The following is a 6120-nucleotide window of genomic DNA, read 5'->3' as shown; positions in this document are numbered from 1 at the left end:
CAGGAATCGGTTGCATTTCTATACACTAACAATGAGACAGAAGAAAGAGAGATTAAGGAGTCAATCCCATTTACAATTGCATCCAAAATCATAAGATACCGAGGAATAAACCTAACCAAAGAGGCAAAGGATCTATACTCAGAAAACTATAGAACACTCATGAAAGAAACTGAGGAAGACACAAAGAAATGGAAAAATGTCCCATGCTCATGGATTGGAAGATTAAATATTGTTAAGATGTCTATGCTACCTAGAGCAACCTATGTATTCAATGCAATCCTTATCAAAATACCATCAACTTTTTTCACAGAGCTGGAACAAATAATCCTAATATTTGTTTGGAATAAGAAAAGACCCTGAATAGCCAAAAGCATCTTGAAAAAGAAAACCAAAGCTGGTGGCATCACAATTCCGGACCTCAAGCTCTCTTACAAAGCTGTAATCATCATGACAGTATGGTCTGTTCAATGTAACAGAATCCAGAAATGGACCATCAGCTTTATGGTCAACTAATCTTTGACAAAGCAGGAAAGAATATCCAATTGAAAAAAGACAGTATCTTCAATGAATTGTGCTGGGAAAATTCGACAACCCCATACAGAAGAAGGAAACTGGGCCATTTCCTTATACCACACACAAAAATAGACTCAAAATTGATGAAAGACCTAAATGTGAGACAAGAATCCATCAAAATTCTTGAGTAGAACATAGGCAGCAACCTCTTTGACCTTGGCTGCAGCAACTTCTTGCTAGACACGTCTCCAAAGGCAACGGAACCAAAGACAAAAATGAAGTACTGGGACTTCATCAAGATAAAAAGCTTTGTACAGCAAAGGAAACAGTCAATGAAACCAAAAGACAGCTGATAGAATGGGGAAAGATATTTGCAAATGACAAGTATCCAAAATCTGTAAAAAACATATCAAACTCAACACCCAAAGTGTAAATAATCCAATCAAGAAATGGGCAGAAGAGAACAGACATTAGTGCAAAGAAGACATCCAAATGGCCATCAGACAAATGAAAAAAGTGCTCAACATCATTCAGCATCACGGAAATACGAATCAAAACCACAATGAGATGGGGCACCTGGGTGGCTCAGTGGGTTAAAGCCTCTGCCTTCGGCTCAGGTCATGATCTCAAGGTCCTGGGATCGAGCCCCGCATCGGGCTCTCTGCTCAGTGGAGAGCCTGCTTCCTCCTCTCTCTCTCTCTCTCTGCCTGCCTCTCTGCCTACATGTGATCTCTGTCTGTCAAATAAATAAATAAAATCTTAAAAAAAAAAAAAAACACAATGATGTACCACCTTACACCTGTCAGAATGGTTAAAATTAGCAAGTCAGGAAATGACAGATGTTGGCGAGGATGTAGAGAAAAGGGAACCTTTTGACGCTGTTGGTGAGAATGAAAGCTGTTGTAACCATTCTGGAAAACAGTATGGAGTTTCCTCAAAAAGCTGAAAATAGAGCTACCCTACAATCCAGCAATTGCATTACTAGGTATTTACCTAGAAAAGTCTTTGAAACGGGGACCAGAAAGAGAAGTAGAGCTGAAAGTGCCTTACGACTGCCCCCCTTCCACTTTCCACATGGAAAGAGACTGGAGAGAAAAGTAGATAGTCTCAGGAAAGAAATGTGCTAAAGCTTTCCACAGCCAAAGTCCTAGTTCATGGTAATTGAAGGATGTCTGTCTGCTTTATATCCATGAACCTAAAAGTCTATCAATACAACCAGTGCACTTACACAAAGCATGAAACCAGCCCCTAGGAGAAGCCTGCTGGGAATAAGACCCACATGGCTACAGAGAAAATCCTGCTAACTGTCAATATAAATCAAGCTAAATCTTCACTCCTAAATGTGAATGGTCAATGCAAGATCATTAGATGTTTCAGGAAAACCAATAAAAGAAAGGAAATGCACCAGATGCTTAAACAGAACAGATGACCCTGGGTGGGGGGAGGGGGGAATAGAATAATGCAGGAAATCAAAGAGAACTTGAAAAAAATAATTTAAATGAGGGTCCTCAGAACAGAAAGGATATTACATCTACAATATAAGAACAGATGCTATACAAAAATGAGCTACCAGGGCACTAGAAAAATTCTTGGAAAGAAAAAAATATGAGTGCCCAAAAATCCCCCCACATCTCATTTAGTAAGTGAACTAAATAATGAACATGATTAAAGGTAGAATTAGTCATATAGAAGGTAAAGTTAAGGAAATTTCAGTATGCAGAACCAAAAAGCAAACAAAAATTGTGAACAAGCTGAAACATTTAAAGTCCATCCAGGAGGTCCATGCACTCCTCAACTTGCTAGTTGTGACCTTGGGCAAGTTGCATAATGCTAACATCCAGCCTTAAGTGTGTGTTTATTGTTTGCTGACACTGTTCTAAGTCCTTACCCATGTTAACCCATCTAATCCACTCAGCAGTCCTCCCTAGGCTATCTTTCCATTTCCCATGATCTACTACATCCTTAATCATCCTTCACTGGAGGAGCTGCATGCTTTGTAGTATTTCCACCTGATAAATTAATGTTTTTTATAAAATACCAAGTAAGAGACGTAGAGAGTCCACAACATTCATTTCATCCTCTCCTTTCAAATGTTGGCCAGGGATCCCCTCTTTGCCTCCTTGCACATATCATTGTGTCCATGGTGGAGAGAAAACACAGAAGCAACCAGTCACACAGCCAAGAAGTGTTGGAGGCAAGAAGCAATGCCAAAGGGACAGTGAAAATGCATGGACATGTGGTTTTGCCCTAAGCAGAGCTTCAAATAATACTGAATTAAGAACCTCTTAAAAAAGAGAGACCTGTAGATTTTATATAAAATTCTAAATTTCAGTTTTTTATGTCAAAATCTTCTGATTTTGTCTTCAAAAAAGATCAACAAGTATGTTAGTTAGGATAGGCTGTTGTAATAAATAGGCTCTAAAATAGAGTGCCTCAAAGAAGATAGAAATTTCTTTACTATGTAATAGTCCAAAGATGAGCAGGTAGTCCAGTCTAGGTAGGTGGCTTTATCTGAGGATCTAGAATCTTTGATGGCTTCTATTTTGTTGTTTCCAAAGAAACTTTTTTTTTCCCAAAGAAATACTTTTATTTACCATCTTTGATCTTATTTGCCATCTTTGATTTGCCAGAAAGCAAATTCCTTGCCTTTCCGTAGGTATTCAGATACAGAATGAATGAAGGGAAGTTAAATCTCCGGCACCTTGCAGATGATGAATATAAATTCAAAGCACTTTTATAAAGACTATTTTGAAGACAATAAAGATACAATAAAACAAAACAAAAACTAATGAAAAGTCCTCTGCAGACCACTATATGTGACCTATAGTGATGTGCATGGTACTAAAAAAGAGAGAAAATACACAATGCTCCTTCTTCATTGGTACACAAATGCATCATCTGTATGTCATTGCAAAATGTCAATCACCTAGTCCCTCAATTTTCTTATTTGCTCTGTAGCAGACATTGCTCAGTGCCTGCCTGGCAGCCATTTCCTCCCTCTTTTTATTGACAGAACTCTAATCTAGCCACGTGCTCCGGGAAAGGTGTGTCTCATCCCCATCACCAAGGATTGGTCTAAATGATCATGAAGACCCCACGCTCCTTGCATTAAAAAATTCTGAGAAAATAAATGCTTTGCATCACAGCCTTGCTCTAATATGTACCATGTCAAATGGCTTTTATAACAAACAGAAAAAATCCTGAGAAAAGATGAAGTATTTAGCATCATACTTTCCATGAGACAGAAGTCATTCCATCCACACCAACTGGCATGGTGCCATTCCAGCAGCTGCCTCACCTTCCACACTAACACCACTGAGAGCAGCAGAACACTTGTCTTTGGAAACCACACACACATCTGGAATACAATACTTGTTTGGCTCTGACCCTTCTGCATCTCCAGTCCTTTTCTTAATATTGCATTTAGTAGTTGCTGGTATAGGAATCTGTAGCCAACAAAGACATACCTGGGCTTTTTGTACTCGGCACTTTCTCTCCAAATCACCCTTCCTCTTGCCTATTCATTTTTCAAGCATCAAGATCAAGCATCTTCTTGGGGGAAAGATTCCTTGGCCCCACTTTCTCCAGGAACTGTCTTCCAGGCTGGAACTGTATTTTGGATATCTTTCTATTATTGAATATACATATTTCCTGATAATTACCTGCATACATATGCTTCTTCCCATGAAGATAGGAGTGCATTGGGCCTAATATATGGTGCTTTTAAATTAGAAATAAAGGACAGAAAGAAAAGGGGACAATAAGAAAGAAGGGAGGGAAGGATGGAAGAAGGGAAGAAAGAAAAATGTTATGATTTCTTTCTTTTTTCTCATTGAGACTATGATGAAATAAGCAAATCGTGGCATGTTTAGATCTTAGCAGATTGTTTCCCAAATGGGGAAAGTTTCTGCTCCATCCATGGTTAAAAAACCAAATGGAGAAAATTGCAGTAGATTTTTTTTTTTAAATAGTTAGGGAAGGTAGATTCATTAAGCGGTTGACATCTACAATAAATGGAAAGAATAAAGTGCTACTGACCTAAGAACCAAAGGCAGAATTTAATACGATTAAATGAACTCAGGATCATTAAATTGGAGGTGCTCTAAGATTAGGCAGGCCTGCTGGAATTAAGGTTTCACCCTTTGCTAACTGTATGATCTTGAGCAACTTTTTATCTTCCAGCTTCCATTTCTGAGTCACACAAAATGAGTTCAGTAATACCTACATAAGATTAATTTGCAGTCTACATTAGATAACTGTACCTGGCTCATTGCTGGGCTCAAGCTGTTTAGATGTTAACATCTTGCTTTGCATAGAAAGTACTGACTTAGAATATGTATATTTCTTACCATATATGTATATGATAAGAACAAACCACTGTTCTGGTTTGTTTAGGATGAGTCAACTCTCTGTAGAATGAACATTCTTGGGCAAACTGATAAATTTGAGTTACCGAATTTAAGCCCTGTGGATTGCAAGGGTCTCAACAACAGGACGTCAAGATTTTCTGTGGACAGGGACCATGTCTAATTCAACTTTGGGTCCCAAGTGAGCACAGATACAGGCACACCTCAGGTAGCAATGAGTTTCACTGGCAGAATGAATTCATGAAATCACACTCAAGGTTTCTTCTAAGTCAAATTTCTTAAAATTTATATCAACAGCACAGCCCAAAACTCCTGGCAGGATTCTTCTCCAATGACATCTTTTTAAAACCTGCATAAAACCAAGCAGAAAAGCAGTAGGGCTTCATTCTTTCTTGACTTTCTCACATTCCCATTTTCTCTCAGGGCGAGGAAGTCTTTTTCAACTAGATGGTTGACAGACAGCCAGCGTTTCAGCTGTGGGAATTTTCCAGTTGCATGAGAAAGCTTCATTAGAAACCATCTCCACTCTTGCCCTCAAAAAAGAAAAAAAAAAAAAACCCCCCAAAAAAACAAAACAAAACAACCAAAAAAACAAAAACAAAAAACAAGCAAACAGATATTTTTGCTTTCTCTTTTCCCAAGTCTATAATTATGGGTTGTGAAATGCATTTTAAAAATTATGCCATTTTTATGATTTACAAAGTTCTAAATTAAATACTATTTACAATCGCACAAAGCATGAAAGATTATTAACTAGATATGATGGAAAGATGGAGATAGCTGCCCATTGTGAACCAAAGAGGAAAACCCCATTGGGAGTCAACTAACATGATTTGTTTAGTCAGCATTTGGCAGACCCAGTAAATTACAGACATAGCAGATACCAAGTGGAATTATCTACAGTGCCTTTCAGAGAGCCACCCATGCCTGGGATAAGAAATAATATTTCATCCAGGGGAATTTGTGTTATGAAATAGAGTCAAGTATTCTATCTAAAAACTATTACAAGAAAAATACGGTTTTCCCCTCTTTGCAGCTCATTTGAAACAAACTTTATAAGCATCTTTTTGAGTTTTTTTTAAAGGATTTTGATTTTTTTATTATTATTATTTATTTGACAGACAGAGATCACAAGTAGGCAGAGGCAGGCAGAGAGAGAGAGCAGAGGAAGCAGGCCCCCCGCTAAGCAGAGATCCCGATGCAGGGCTCAATCCCAGGACCCTGGGATCATGACCTGAGC

Source organism: Enhydra lutris, unplaced genomic scaffold, assembly GCF_002288905.1.
Source record: "Enhydra lutris kenyoni isolate GAN:26980312 unplaced genomic scaffold, ASM228890v2 scaffoldscaffold5, whole genome shotgun sequence".
Classification (NCBI taxonomy): domain Eukaryota; kingdom Metazoa; phylum Chordata; class Mammalia; order Carnivora; family Mustelidae; genus Enhydra; species Enhydra lutris.
This window is presented reverse-complemented; position numbering follows the sequence as displayed.